We start from the raw sequence: 17972 nt of genomic DNA, 5'->3' as shown, positions 1-17972 counted from the left end.
TTGAATCAATCGAAAAACAACCAAACCTTAAACCTTAAACTATTGAGCGAGTCTGTTATTGTTAGTAATATAACATTATATTATACATAAATGTTATAATAATTTGGATTTAAGATTCATCTACGGATATCATAATAATATATTATAGTTGTTTGTTATTATTTGTTTACTGTTATACCTAAATACTTATTTATTTACTTATTTACCAAACCGTATTAAATAATTATTGAAATATTGATATATAGGTATGTTTTATGAGGGTCAAAAGACAACATTTAAATGGCAAAGGATTGAAAAACGTTGACAATTATATCATATACCTATGAAATTTAATTTATAGATAGTGATTTTTTCATATTTATATTAAGTTTATTAAAAAAAAATTTTAATTAACAAGTATAATTTGAATGAAGTTAATTACAAAATGATTTCTTTTAATACCACCACGAGTAAACCATACTCTTCATTTTTATTATTTTTGTATACAATTGCATTAAATTTCATCGGAAATGCTATAAACTTAAAAAAACTTTAAGTAATCTCAAATTTAAGTTAAATAAAGGTGTTATATGTTATTCCAAAATATAAATATAAAATATACACTATAATTATATGCTATATAGCCTATATTATTTATATAATTAATATTTGTATTGTTATATTATTAATTATAGTCAACTAAAATAAATGTTTATAAGTACAGGAAAAAAAATAAGTGTATAGTATATGCACTATGGAAATAGCAACAGAAATTTTCATAATAATAATTATGTTTATGCATCATACTGGTATGTATCGTTCACTGTTCACGTTTTGAAAGTACGTGTCGACGTCATAGTGCCATAGTGGCATCATTGGCATAATTTTATGTTACAAATCAGTGTCTCTGTGATCGACATATGTCAAAATCTATACTGCTCTGGTTGACAATATATTACTTTACACTCGGACAGGATGTCTATGAGTATTGAAAAAAATGTCATCGACAAATCTCAAGCGGCGCTACCGATCGCTGACATCTAGTTTATATTTTTATTTCACGAATTTATTTATTAGTTTATTTCACTGCCAGTTTGTAAATGGCGTGCTTCAAGGTTTAATTCGAAACTTTCAATACTATTAATTTATTCTGTGGTGTGATTCTCATTTAATAAGCGGTATCGGTGCAGTAAAAAGCGTAAACTATTTAAAAGATAAATTACCATACATCATATTAATTATATTATACACCAAAAACATAGACGTATAATAAAGTCATCATGAGACTATGCTAACGGTCCATTTATTTCTGGAGAGACGTTATTCAAGTGAGGTAATACGAGTAGGTATAAAATGTTTTTTTTCATCATGTCAAATACAGCTGATTCAAAAAGGACAAGAATTCTTGTAATTTGATTGGACAGGAATTTTGAAAAGTATTTTACCAAGGATATCTATGAAATAAAATAACAATTAAGCTCCTTTTAATAGAAATGCTTTTCGACATTATAGATATATCTGTATATGTATATATTATATAATAATAAACTGTCTACAACCTATTTATAAATATAGAAATGAAGAAACGTATACGCTTTGCCCGCAACAATGTGTGTAATGTAAAAAAAAAAATTAAACAGCATAATATAGACTGTACGATGTGGTGAGTTTTCCATTTTTCCACATCTATATAAGGGTGTTTATAAAATTCATTGCATATGATAATGAATTCATATAATATTATGTACTTGATTCAAAACTGGTGGTTCGTTAACACGGTTATGTATAGATAACTGTGCTCGTTTAATACTAGACTATTCAAATCTGACGTTATACAGATATTTTCATAAGAGTAATCGTGTTTACTATTTAATAATGGATGCATATTATTAATATGTCCGCTATTACGTTTACACTTGTACCTGTAGCTTTTGCGCTGTACAAATATAATATACACATTAGGTATATAAGATGAATCGGAGGAGGTCATGTTCCAGAAAAGTTGCGGGACTAAACAATTAGCGGAAAACGAAATATTTCAGTAAATTATATTATGATATTAATACATCGTATAATCATATAATATATTATAGTGTTGTTCGCAATAAAACTACGTCAAAAATCGGTCAGATGTAAAAACTTATTCTTGGTATAATATATTGTTGTAACTTGTAAACACTTAAAGACAGATGGGATTTGGTTTACATTCCGGGAATTTAAAACAGTTTTCCTCTAGAAATAATGTTCAATATTTTATTATTTACTAGCTCACTCATATCGCGGTGTAAATATACCTATGGTTATGACTTATGAATTTATGATGCTAAATGATTTACGATGTGCAGCAGTACAGCCGCATCCACTGTAGTCTGTAGCTCATGTATAGTGTATACATACCATGATTTCTTAAGATCTCAAATTTGCATATCGATGGTTGAGGATATAATATATAGTGGCTTTTCGTAGGAACGTGTAAGTGAATTTTACGGTTGTAAAAGTATATTTCGTTCGTTATTCTTGTGTACACAATAAAATACTTTATTATTATGTATTGTTCAATGCAGCAAACGATTCCTTTGAAACAGCTATTTTATTTTGACTTTACAAACCAACAGTACGTCGAAAAATAAATTGAAAATTATTATATCGAAAGAAAAATTAACGTTCAATAATATAACGATTGCAATGAGGTTAATAAGTATCGTAAAGGAATAATTTACGAAATAAAAAAATGTACCTATCGGCATTCAGCAAAAAAAAAAAAAAAAAAAATACTATAGTGACTTTTTGGTAAAAGTAGACTTCTTTTAGTCCAACAATATTACACTTGATTTAAAAAGGTAATGTTCATGGTACATATTTTTAAAATATTATATTTATTGTACGCGTTTCCCTTCCAACAAAGTTATACTATTAACGAAGTTAAAAATAAGTGGTTTTATTGTTTGTATGAAAGCATTTTAAAATGTATACTTATAATATATGAATATCGATGAAGTATGATAAATTGATAATAATAAGTTATAACTTATAATTATAATATTATTGGGGAAATTACTGAAATTGTTGATTATATTACTTTATATTAGTCTTAATAGTCTTGCTTATTTATTACCATACACTAAAAATCGTTTACAGGGAATAAGATCATAAGGGTTGCATATAGTCGAGCTATAATTATATCTGATGTAGCTGCTGTACCACAAAATAGCATTTTGTACAAAAACAAAATATTTGTTAATCGCGTTAAATATTTTAATATATTCATAGTATAATTATAAAATGTATTCATTTAAATATTGATACACTCTTTCTAACAGTACGAGATATTCTAGGTACCGTATGAGCACGGACCAATGTTGCTGAAAACATTATCGTGCCCGTGCGGTTACAATAATAATAATAATAATAAATAATTATATATTATATTATTACTATTTATTATACGCCTTAATCCTTTAATCCTTCGACATCATCGTTTTCCCCCCGTCGTTTCGAGAACACAAAGTGTATAGTACAACAATATAATGATATAATAATTATTACCGACCGCAGCTGACGACAAACAATGAGACGGTATACGAAAAAAGATTGTTTACCATTGTAACGTATTTTCTCTAAACATAATAATAGCTAGACGAAGACTATCCTAGCTGAGCCACTACACAACACAATGCTTGTATATTAATATACATTATATAATATTATTATAGCGTCTTTAAAAAACCGAAACTTTCATATTATAATTCATAATATAATAACAAAAGTCCTGTTATGATGTATGGTGATGTAGGGTTGTATTAAGGAGTTGGATAGTGGGAGGAGAAGGCCGTGTAATAGGCCTGGGCCTCCTACGATTTTATAATTATTTAACTGTAAGCACTAGGTACACAAAAATGAAATAACACCATAAAAATATATTATACATAAAAATGTAATTATTCAAGATTATTTCGTGAGCCTGAAATATAATACAAGATCTAGTCATGTATAATATATTATATCTATAAATAATAAAAATGTAAACCGTAATACATTTGTTAAGTTTGATGGGTAGCGTCTATGTAATGAAATGTTAGGAGTTTATGACCATTAGGTATTTAACACGATAATACTGATTATAGGATTTCGTTCTAGGCATAAATACTAGAATAAAATGTACTAGTTTTTATAATTTATTTATTATCTATTGCAAACGTAAAGTACCTAAAACAACATGAAAAAGACGTATGTAATAAGAGTAAAAAATAAACATATACATCTTGCTCAGTTATTGGGGCCATCAAACATTTTTCTCTCATGGACCGTCACCACATACTTAAATCTAATCTATATAATATATGATAGTCATACCGAAATAACACATAGGTATTATCGCCATCGGTCGTTCGTAAACGGTTGTCACTGTAGGTCCATAGCAGTGTATCAAAACTAATACGAACTGAAAGAAATTAACGACTTATGCGTAGTTGTTCTGTGAGAAATTTTATACCACTCATCGGTGTATACGTGTTTGAGTGTTTCCTATTTGAAGACACGTGTAAAATGCGTCTGAAAAACAGAACGACGACCTTAATAATTATAGTCAACTAATAATGTGTGTTATAATAACTACGCAGTTATACACGTATAAATATACAACAAATGTATAACAATTATAAGAATATTCATTTATTTTTAATGTTTGCTAGTATTGCTTCGTTTCCTCGAACGCGAATGTAAAGTCATTTCGGTGCGCCGCGTTTCCAAACGTTCATATCACATTACGTATTTGAATACATAATAATATATACATTTATATACGTTTATGCGCTGTAGAAAATAAAAATATTATAATAATGACGATCGATACAGATCGACCGTGTCGCAGCTTCAATGTGCGCTTCACGGAAATTGTCTGTTTGATCTCCGTCACGCGTGTAACTAATCATCGAGTCTTTTATATCGCAAGAAATGCGTATATATTGGATTGTTTGGCATGATCAAAGTAAACGAAAATATGTCATATACTCATCTATAATATATGTGACTATTAAAGCGAAAATATTGGGAAAAATATATATTGTATTATATTACATTATCATGTTTATTTATATATTACTTCTTGACGTCCATTGCGATGGACATTTATCTCTACGCTACCCTCAAAACTAAATAAAAACGTATTTTTGTTTAGATTGATGTGATATGATTATATTACGCATTTCTACCCTCGATAAAGATATCTTATCAATGAAAACAAGTACATTAAATATGTAAAATTTATTAGCTTTTACCCTTATACCTAAATCAATTCAACGAAAATTTTTTTAAAAAAATCGAAAAATCAATACAATTTCATATGATATTACGGTTAATAGATACTGGGAGGATATAATTACGAATGTCAGAACTTGGCTGAGCTTGTCTGGAAAAGTTATCTACTTCAGCAATAAGGTATATAATTAATATTTAGAGGTCAGTAAATAACAATTTATTGATAACGATACCGGGGCCGTGTTATTGCAGGAGATGAGATAATGCAGATTGGAGCCGCACAAAATACTTAGCGTTCCCTATAATTTGCTGGACGACTTCGATTTTACTCGAATAGTGTATAATGTATATGCATATAACTGGGTGATATTGCGTATTTATGTAAGTGACTTTAAGCAAGTACTTATTATTTATAATATTTAACTGCCCCTACCCTAGTAAACACTGTTCCTGTACTTTTTGAAAACAGCTAAAAAAATGTTTAATTATTATTCATAAAAATTGTTTAAAATTTTTGAACATAAATATTAAGCAATAAATTATATATATTATAACAATAATTAAAATAATATCATGATTGATCCAAAATTTAGATCTATAGATCTGAGTAATCGTTCGTGAAACCGAAATGACTTGAATAAAATAAAAACTGATTAAACAGACTCCCTCTAAGTATGAAATCGGACACTAGACTTTGGGCGCTTGTGGTTTGTCGGATAATAGTATTTAGTACCATTGTTGATTTTGATATCACGCGATATTGCGGCGTGACAAGTGACAACCATCACGTGACTTAGTCCGTATAATATATTTTAACGGCTCACGTTTTCACGCGTGCTCACATGATATAGAGACATAGATAGTAGTGCTTTATATTATGAATTATTATCGAATTATCGTAAATCTATTATTATGTTATATCTACAGGTGCATACATATTGAGCGCCGCCGTGTGTCTGAAGGATCTCCGCAAGTCGATCCGATCCTTGAATGTGGTAATAAACCAACATTTTTATATTACGGAGAGGAACAGCGTGACGTATTGGCTCAGGCCGAGTGTTTTTTAATCTTAGCCAGCATGTTATCTTGCGTGTTTAATAACCCGGGTCGACACGCGGTAAGTCCGTGTCCGTCGCTCGTCGTTTATTTAATGTATTATGTATGTGTAATTGTGTGTATAGTATTTATTTATATGATATTCGTTTGACGTGTGCAAACCTTAAAACTTCGTGCGTAATAGTTTTCGGCCCCTAATGTATTCCACTCAACCGCTGGCCGCTGCCATATTCTCTAAATACAGTCATCCCCAACGTTGTCGTGTACTCGCGTTGATGCAAGGATTTTTTGTAAGAGTGGCACAATTATTTAAAAAATTGTAGGTATATATTATGTAGATATTTTGGTGAAACGACATTTTATTTGGAAAAAATCATACAATTTAAATAGCTCGTTTGTATATCTACGTGGTTAGGTAAAGCTAACAATGGGTAAATATTATATAATAAGAGCACCATTTATCATAACTTATTATAGTATTAAAAATTATTGTTACTACTTGTATTATATTTATTCTATCTTACCTATAACATATTATTATTGAACTATGTATATTATCATGTTTAAACTTATATATGTTATCTAAATTTTAAATTGTTGTGTAGGGATTCGCCCGTTAATATACATAAATAAATAAATAACATATAGCTCAAAAAATTTGGTGGGATGCGGCAAAAGAACTATGTCATCACGTGCACGTGTCAATAATGATACAATAATACGATTGTATACATATATATATATATATGAACTATATATTCATTTGTAAGTAAGTATAATATAATATGTATATAAAGTTATTATATAGATGAGTAAACAACCGACATAATACATGATATAATTGTATAGGTATTGCACTATTGCCAGCAACGGTGGCGCCAGAATCTTATAACGTTTTATGACATATTATATGTGATTTATACATATAAAAAACACCCCCCACAGTCCTACCACGAAAACTAAATATTTATATGATTTTTAAATATATACGTAGGTAATAGGTATATATATATAAATACATATATGTGTCAACCGCGGTCGTTGTTGTATAGTTATGATATTGTGTACATGGGTTCGGCGCCACTGTGGGGTTTATTGGCCAAAACATGACGTGGTTAATGAATCACTATTGAAAAGAAAAATGACTGTAGCAGCACGCATGGAGGGTAGACAATTTCTGAGTTAGTGAACAGTCTTTAAACACATTATACCATAAACGAAAAAGATTATCGTAATATAATAATAATCATAATCGTATATAATAATAAAGTGCAGTATTGTAAAGTGCCCCAATGCCCCATATTATGGCCTGAATTCATCTCTTTGGACCGCTCGCAGGTGTAGAGTTTTCTCATTTATTTTCTTCGTCGATTCCCTCTCCCGTCGGTGAACAAAAGTCCACCGTTATTATATGGATTTTATTCGACTATACATACTAAAATTTATACACAATTATAGTAGAAAAAGATCGAATATGTTAACTGAAAGGACGCAATTCCCGCGTTAACATTAAGCCGGTTTTCTTCTTGTGTCTTACCCACAGCATACTATACAAGTATAATAATAATAATAAAAGTAATAATAATATATTCTGTCTAGACTTCTATACCGTTAATGATAACACCCGGACAGCTACGTTTATTTGTTTATTATATTTCATCGAATTCGGTATGATCATTTTTTTATTTAGTGTTTTACTTTGTATAAATATATCATTATTTTTGAAAAAATGTCCGGAAATTGATGAAAATAACGAAGGAGGCCGTTTTCGAATTTGAATTGTAAAGCGTATTTTTTTGTGATAAACAATACTCTGATAGTTTAATGGGCGTTTTATTTAAGTAATAATCCTACTTTGTTTTGTGGCATTCACAAACAGAATACAGAAATTTCAACATTTCCACTACCTACTTGGTTGTTTTTTTACATCAACTGAAATATTATGTCATGGATAATAACTTTAATTATTCGTATTATATTTATATATATCTAATTTATATATATTTGAAATACAATTCTAAAAAAAATATCGGTGACTTCTTTAATCAATGAATTTGTGAAACAATGTTAGAAATTTACAATGGACTCTTTAATATTCAATAATAGTCTTCATATACTTGTATACATTATTTGTATAGTACTTAAACACCTTCGATTAAACGTAACTATATAAAATAATATGTCCATTACAATTATTTATTATTAGGGTAGATGACTTGTAGTTCTAAATAAGCTCTAAATATGAAAACATTTATGATGCACTTAAAACCCCATAATAGTAATGCATTTAAAAATGTTTTTAGCGAATTTATTTAAAATTATTAATAAAATAAATAGCATGTAAAACGTAAAACAATTCAAAACAATTACATAATTTAAATATATTTTATACCATAGCTAAATAAGCAAAACACATTTTTCTTAATTTTATATTTCTTTTTCTGGCAGTAATCAGTGTGGAAAAAATTGATTTATGTTAAATATGTCTCAAAAAGTATAAAATTGTAAAATATGCCATAAAAACAAAAATGACTCAAAATATGCATTTATATGCAAAATAAAATTCCAAAACTAGCTGTGTGAAAACATGAAATGTACTTGTTTCGTACTCTGCTATTTTTTTGACTACGTAAAACAAATATGCAAATGCTACAAGTCCTCTGTCCTATTTATTATTATTTTTATTATTATTGTATAAATGTATAATGTATCTTTAAATAAAGCTTTATTTTGTAAACTACAGGTATATTAATATGGGAAATGATAGTGAATTGAAAATAATAAAATTGATACTTAAACAATTTACCAATCACAATATTATTATTTATTCCTGTACAAGATAAATATTATTATTGTAAAACATGTTGTTATTTTTGAAAAAAAAATAGGATATAAAGTCTGTAAAATAAAATAATCTATACAAATTTATAGCGTTGAGATAACGAAACTTGAAGTGGGATTTGAATTTAGTTTATATATTTTATACTTATATGACTACGTCAAAACAAGAACATAAATATCAATAAAATTCCATTAAACGTTTACCTAATAAATTTAAAAATAAAAATTTTAGAATGTTCTCACGATTCTAAGATATTTTTTTTTGTACAAAATTAAATAAGAAATAATAGTTTGAAACTTTTTAAAGAGTAATTTATATACACTGTGTGTATATGGTATATGGACGTATAGTTTATCCTCATAAAACACTATATTAGGTATTTTGATAATTCATATTGGAGATTATTAAAATGTACACAGCGTTAAAGATACTGAGAATATATATTAGAATGTTCTAAGAGATTATTTCTCTTGCCATGGTTTTAAAAGGATTAAGGAGACAACATAATGCTTATCTGAAATGTTATCGCCAAGGAAAATATTATTGTTTGTTTTTTCGATTTTCAATTTCAACACTTTTTGCTTTTATCGAGAAGCGTACATAGAATATAATCCCATACATATTATCAAAAGTATCGAACCATAAAAAGACATGCTATATGAACTAGGAAATAATATTATCGGAAGTCTATACGATGCACGTTTCAACGTTTGTCCGGGTGCGGAAGTAGAGTCGAAACGTGAATTGAGAATGGAAAAGGACAACGATGATAATATTTTATTACATTACACTCTGTGAAATATGAATTTAATATATAAATGAACATACAAAATAAAAGTAAATTGACTACCGTGATTTGTTAAATAGAATTTAGTATACCTTCATTCAGTGCCTGGGCATAATTGTATAAGATACTTATACAATGTGGTCCGATTACGCTGAAGTTATATAATCGCAGTAATTTAGATATTTGATAAACTGATGTGTATTTGATAATTTAAATTTAAATAACCTTTTTAAAAAAAGGAACTAGGAAGTAATCGATTTGTATGTGAATATTGTTTTTTTTTTTTAAATAAAGGTTTTATTGTATTATCTATGTAACAATTTTTTTTCGTATAATAATGGGCGATGGAGGAATAAAATATTATAATTATATTTGTGTAAAAAATAACAGCCGATAATTATAAAGAAACCACTTATAAGTTATAGTGGAATTAATTAAACAAAAATAATAAATTACAAAACTACTTAATTAGGTACACAAGAAATAATTGTGTATTGTTCTATGAGCATATCATAGTATATATATATATATATGTATAGCATAATAGTCAATAGGTATTTAAGTCGAATAATAAAAGAAAATGATAATACGCAAATTGTTATGTTATAACTTATATGTATTGAATAAATTACTATAACTATTTACAATTGACTATAATAATTAATAGTAGTATAGGTATATAGGTATATACTATATAATATATATACTGTACTAGTATATAAAAATAATTTATATTTTATTTTATACTGATGTATGTTGGCTTAACGCCAAAATATGAATAGTTATCTATTTAAACTATAGGTGATACTTGTTTACCTTATGTATCAATATATCATGTATATATTTCTGTGCACTTGAGATACAGATTACGTTGAAATTATCTTAACAAATCTTTCTAGACGAGGAAAAAAAATTAATTTCATAAATTATTCGTGACAAGTTAAATAATTATATCTAAAACAAAAAAAAAATTATACTCATTTATAAATACCTTATGTACCTACATCATATAAACTGAACAACATCAAAACTATAATTGAATGTTTTATTGTAAATCTTTTAATCCATAATTTTATAAGCTACAAGTTTATTAAGCGTATAATTGAGAGAGTGACAACCGTTGAGGTGGGCCTTTGCCAATTTCCCGTCTATCCAGCATAGTTATTGCCTTCTGATACGAAATTTAAGTTAAATAAATATACTTGTTATAAATATTTATATATTAAATTTTTTAAAAAGATAATATATATTTATGAAATTTCACTACTATTTGTAATTATTTTTAAAATAATAATTAAGTTGTTGGGCTTTTTTGGGAAAGGAATAAATAGTAAAATTATTATCGGTAGTCTTGTAGTTTTTTGTATAAATCATAAGTTATTACTATCATAGTCCACAAGAACTAAATATGACATACTCTCAAGACAAAATATTTATAATGTACCACCAAGTTACATGCAGCAAGGAACACGGTTGATAAAACACTACAATTCAACTTGTCTTGTAAATACAATCCAATTAAAATCAAAAAACTGTGTTGCATATTAGCATATTACATAATATTATACTGTTTAATAGTATTATAATTTATTATTCTTTTCTATATTATTATTATTATTATTATAATATTGTCTATATTTAAACACGTAAAAATAATAACAATCATTTTTTAAACATCTCTACTTTATAACCGAAAATCATGTTTATGGTTTTAATAATTTTATCATTACGTTTGTATAGAATCGTAATAATTTCTATTTCAAACCGTATTTTTGCGTCCTGAGTAGCCTATAGATGTAATCATCAAAATGTACATAGTACCAACTGATTATCGACCTGTATATATATCTGCCTAATTAACGTTCATTAAAATTTCAAGGACTCCATCTACTTTGTGGTTTAGCCGAAATACTATAACAATTAACAATGTCATGATAATCAAATCACTAAATTAATGAAGTCTATGTACGTGTGGTCAATATTATTGTGCATAGTGCATACCTACATGATTCATGCCTTATGATTGTGTGGAACAACATCGCTAATCATTATTATTTTAGCAATACGCCGCGTGTACATATTAATAATTTTATTTTTATTATGTATCGTGACTAGGAATTCGTGAACTGAACCCCTATAAATACAATTTGTATATCTGACTTATGGTTTTAGGAAATGCGATAGACTAAGAAAATGTGTATACTGTAGTATGCAAGTATTATATATATTAGTGTGAAAACTAGTGTAGAACGATTCAACGGTAGGTAAATGAAAACGTTCTGAATTTGTCGTTAAGGTTATAATAAATAAAAAAGGAGCGGAAACAGTATGTTTTGGTATAGCATTATGGATTAACAACCGGTAGTATTATCGTCATATTTTTACTTTTATATTTGATATAATGGTATGAAACAAAAAGGAAACTGAAAAATTATTTGGGGCTATTGATTTAATGTATAAGTTATATTGGACTTGAATCTTCAATATTTATTAAAAATTTATACGGCTTTTTGAAATATTCAATGACTTACGTTAAGCCAATTGCTTTTTATATGACGGAAACCAAAACTATATTGCAATATTAAAGTATATTTTACACTTAAGCAGTTGTTATATAAAAAATGTTTCGTTATTTTAATTTGTATTTAATTTTAGATAATTTCATCTTTATTTTTTGATTAATCGAATTATGATATTAGTTAATATATATTATAATTTAACATTATGATAATTTCATTCAAAATATTTGTGTACAAAAAAAATTTTAAATTTAGCTGTCAGATAATTAATTATAATTAATAAGTTATGATGAAGTTATATATAAATAATTAAAAAAAAATTAAAAGTTGGATTTATGTCATGGGGTCATAATTTATGACCATAAAAAATAAAATTTTATATATATATAAGTACGTTTTAAATGCATCGATTAAATAGAAGAAGCTAAGTGAATCACCTCTGTCAAAGTAAGTATAAGTGTCCAAGTGGGTAAGTACCTATAAATATCGTGTAGTATAATAACGCTTTCAATACATAGAAAATTTACGAATGTATCGTGTATAGAAATTACAAACGAGTATAGTATTATAGTTACTTACAAAAAAAGTCTCTGTACGGTAATTCGGTAATACGCTCAGAAGACTTAATTTCATTTATGATTTAATGCTCGATAAATCCAGCTGCACAAAATAATTTAATATGATTAAAGCTTTCACTTTATTTAATATCTAATTTAAGGCGTTAAGCGGCTAAGTTGATCATCATCCGCAAGGTGTTAACGTTTTTATAAAATTATATATGTATTTATTTATTGTGTTTATATATATATTTATAGGTAGTATAGATGATCCAAATAATATTATTACTTTTACGTTTCATTAGCGTAATGCGTTTGCAAATCTTCGTAATCTTCAGTGATACATTAAACTATTTTCCCTTCGTTCTTTGTTTTTGTACGGATGTAGTTATATTATACAAATATATATATATATATATTAGTACTCAAGTATTTTAGATTCTCCTACAAAATATCTTGCGTAAACTTGGTTTCGAATTTTGTTTCAACGCCAGTTTTTTTTCTCTTAAAAATATAAACAGACATTATCAATCCACTTACGTCTACACCACGTCCACTCATTGCACCAGATAATCAAAAGTCTAATGATTTGTCAGATTGCAGGTTATTATGAAATAATTAATGGAAAAAAGAATCAATCGATACTTTAAACTGTCACTATTGTTACTAAATTAAATTATATAAAAACTAAATAATAAATCAATAAATAATGAATTATATATTAAATAGGTACTATTTAAAAGAAGTTACTAAATTCACTTATTGTCGCTTGTATAATCGGCTGTGGATACTTGCTTTTGGGGGGCCCTGATTTAATCAGGGGTCAGAGTGGTGCAGTGCGTCACTACTGCCAAAGTACCTAAATAAAAAAATTACTTTCATTTATTAGGAACATATAAAAAATATAGAAACAAATAGCTTGAATAGATAATACTATAATACGTCTATAACATTATCGAATGCAACTACAAAAAATTAACATTTGTTCGTGTTTTATAAATTTTGGAAAAAAAAATATTAAAACAAAAATACTGCAGTATACAACGGCAGTATAACATAAATAAATTATGTTGTAATACAAACAAGCCTAGACGGTTGTATGGGAGATATTAAATAAAAACATTTTCATCCGATTACAACGATAATGGACAAATATAAAATATAATACTCATTATTTGTGTCAAATACGATAACGACGACGACCTGTTGTTTGCCAGGGGAAGGCATCATCGCATATGGGTTTCTGTACATATATTTATACTTATAATAAACCCAGCCGTGTAAGTAGAAATTTAATGATTGGAACTTTTTAATACGTTTATGCATACAATTGTTGTCACGGGAAAATTCATTTTTTTTTTGATTTGTTTGTAGGTAGGTATAATAAATTATGTTGGTTTGGGTAAAATAAATTATATGAATTAGTAATGAGGATGGGTGTGCAGTGTGCCTAGATAATAGAGATACCTATGCAGTAATATTTTATTTTGATCCGGCTCTAAGTGACGCCACATTCACAGCGGTATAAATTTTTTTGGTACTACATGAGATGTGTTAAATATACACCAACAGAATAATTTATAGTATACATATGTACAATAGCGAAATCGGCGATGTTTACAAAACACGTAAACGCGGGCCCAAGAATTGGCGTAATCGCCTCCCGCGTTATTTATACCATAGCTATAAGAGGTAGATGTAGTGACGGCCTGCAGTCAGTGGGTCACGTCATGATGGCGGCCGTCATAGTATTTATTTCACGAGCGTGGGTAAAAAAACGCCGTGAAAAGTAAAAAACAAATTCGTCCTCGTTGATCACGTGCGCGTTCACGTGCAGACCATTAAACGCCTGTTATACTGTCCGTATAAATACCTGTATTTATATGTTGCTGAACACAGGGTCGTTAAATTTTATGTTACCTAAACAACATTATTTGTAATATAGCGGAGATTGAATTTTACGAATGAATATTATGACGTGATCCCCACCGAATTTGTAATGCAACATTTGGATGTAACATAGAAAACTGCAGGTAACGAGTTGGTAGGTACATGATGTACACACGTGTTTTGCGTAGTGCGTATAATTTACACAAGTCGTTATTGACAGAAAACGGGTTCCACAGAGTGAGCGTGATGTAGACGATTTTGGCGGTCTTCGAGGACTCGACGTGCGAAATCTTCGTACGGGGATTGCGTTTAATATCGAATGTTCGGTAACAATTTCGCGAGCGTCAGCGTGCGCGCGTACACACTCGTAAATATACACTAACAAACGTAAGGGCGTCAAGGGCAAGCAATTATTGAGAGTTGTGAAAGAGAGGGAAGGAGGGGGGGCAAATTAATTTTTTTATTCTTCAAAAAGGACCTTCACCTTCAGCATCGTTTTGTTTTTATAAGTGCTGTAATTTTGCTGACAAAAAATATATGTAAAATATACATTTGGGACATTTGGACACATGTACTGTCTATAACGATGGAATATACCATAATAAATTGTAAATTTTAATAATAAATCTACGCATAACACATTTTTGATGGTCGATGCAAAAGATTACACATTACCATAATCGTTTTTTACCTCTCTCTAATTTCTAGGGCAGATCCATAAACAATATCTCATCAAAGCCAAATATAATAACTTCTATAAGTTATTTAAACTTCCTTTTTTTTTTATTATTATTATTGGATAATTTTAGAACGAAAGCACAAATTTAACATGATATTATTATAGCTCGACGAAGAAAACAATATGTAGGGCATCACTGGTCTACGTGGTGTTTAACATTAAATAATTGTCGAAGTTCCAGTTAGTTATATAACTTATATGTTTACTAAATGAAAATAAATAACAAGAAAGCATTCGTTAGATTAATATTGAGATTATTGACGAGACAAATTACAAAATGAATAAAAAATGTGAAGGATGTAATATTGTTATAATTTAGTTTCTAAAATTTAATTTATTGAATGAATAATTTTATTTAAGCGCTAAAATTTTCATTTGTAAATAGTTTTAATTCATTTACTTATTATTTATAATATGAAAAACTATTATAAGTTGACAAAATGTTTATGAAATTCAGAAGAATCTCTCTCCCTCTCAATCATGGACGGACAAAGTGTAATACTAATATTTAGGGGCAGCATTATTGTGTATTACCCAGTGGTGCCAAAATTATAATTAATTTCCAGAGCATTCATCGTTGCAGCTTGCAGAATACGTCAATAGACAATAAGCGAATGGAAATTATTCACATTGACGTAATTCCCGAAACTTTATTTTATTCTCTTTCAGATGTAAATAAAAAATTAATTCTCGGTAAAAATCTCTCGTTTGCGGGTTTTTTTTCCATTTGCATTCCCATCCTTTTTTCAAACACGCTTTAATTACATATAACATGTTTTAATATATGATAAATAATTATAAACTACAACGTTATACGCAGCAGTCAAGCAGCTAAGCAGTTAGTAATTATATGTACACATAATAACACACTACACACCTAATAGTAAATAATATATTATGATAAATGGAGGAACTCTGCTGTATGACCGTTGCGGGTTTAACGAACCGTTTTAGTTGTACTCGAAAACGAATGTCGAACGTCACTAATTTTGTTCGGCATAATTTGTTATAATATAAATAATATATATATTATGCGTTCACGGTATGCTAATCATTAAAAATTGTTAACGATCGTCAAAAATTAAACGTTAGCATATTACTCTGCTTAGTTCGTTGGGAATAATGTATAGCCGGAGTTATAGTTATTGTCGTTATTGTCAGTCACTTATTAATAAACTTTATTATAATAACAGTTATTATTATTTGTCGTTATTTTTTTTTTAACTTTAGCAATGCACACGTTAATTCACACTTCCAAATTATAAAAAACTAGAAAAACACTCGAGTATTTAATTATATTATTAAATATTATATTGACAAGTTCTGTGATATCTTGTACTGTCAAAGCTCAAAGAGTCAAGAGATGAACAAATTGAATCGTTTGGCATTTAAAAAATTAAAAACATATTAAAATATATTCTTTCTTCAATATGTATAAACCATGGAGTGTAAAATGTTTAGAAATATCTCAATAACAAAAGAAATAAAATTGATTGCAGCATTAATATTCAAAATTGTATGTAGAGCAAAGATATTTTTAGCACAGTAATACATTTTATTTTTATTTTTAATTGAAAATAAATGTTTTTATAAACATTTAGCGTTGGATGAACATACACATTTGTGTTGACTATATTATTATATTTATTATATATTTATTTGGCATGTTTTAATAATTTCGATATAATTAAAAATATATAAATTAATTTTAACCTGAGAGAAAATGGTATTACAACAGTGTAAAAACCTCTCAAAGTCGAATCACGTTTAAATGCATTATTATAATATACGGCTTCCTCGAAAACAATTTAATAAAAAACCTAAATAATTGTTTTTCATCAGAAGTTCGATAATTCTATCCTTCTTGGTAGATCAATTTTTCTCTGTACTGTTAAATGATAAATACATAATTTTTTGGTATATGCAGTATATTATACTGTATACGTGCACAACTGAATACATAATATTATGCTAGTACGCAATACATCAATAACGTTTATAAAATCATAAAGATAATACATACTAATTAAATATCGCAAAATGTCGTTTTCAAAGCACATGATAGTTTTTCAAATTTACGTCTGTTGTAGTTGTACAAGCGTAACTGCGTAAGTATAGGTGCTAACTACTTACCCAGTACCGGCTACCATAATAAATTATTACGCATGATACTCTATAATAATAATACAGGTTTATCCGCGAGAGAAATGAGCGCACTTGTCTGTTATTATTATTACAGTAATGGAATATACAATTATCATTTTAAAGTACTACAGAAAAATATGTTCTATTTTGCGGTGAATGGGTACATACAATAAATATACATATACCTAATAATAATATACAG

General features: G+C 27.9%; 1 long non-coding RNA gene across 1 annotated transcript; it reads right to left on the bottom strand.

Annotated features, from left to right (window-relative positions):
• Positions 1-13693: 13693 nt before the first annotated feature.
• On the bottom strand, positions 13694-17972 carry LOC132921973 (uncharacterized). Its single transcript, XR_009660977.1, has 2 exons — positions 17649-17972; positions 13694-13855 (listed from the first exon to the last, which is right to left on the bottom strand). It is a non-coding gene; the product is annotated as an uncharacterized LOC132921973 (long non-coding RNA).

Source organism: Rhopalosiphum padi, chromosome 2 (genome assembly GCF_020882245.1).
Source record: "Rhopalosiphum padi isolate XX-2018 chromosome 2, ASM2088224v1, whole genome shotgun sequence".
Lineage (NCBI taxonomy): Eukaryota > Metazoa > Arthropoda > Insecta > Hemiptera > Aphididae > Rhopalosiphum > Rhopalosiphum padi.
Note: the sequence above shows the minus strand (reverse complement) of the source record. Positions and strands in the feature narration are given on the sequence as shown.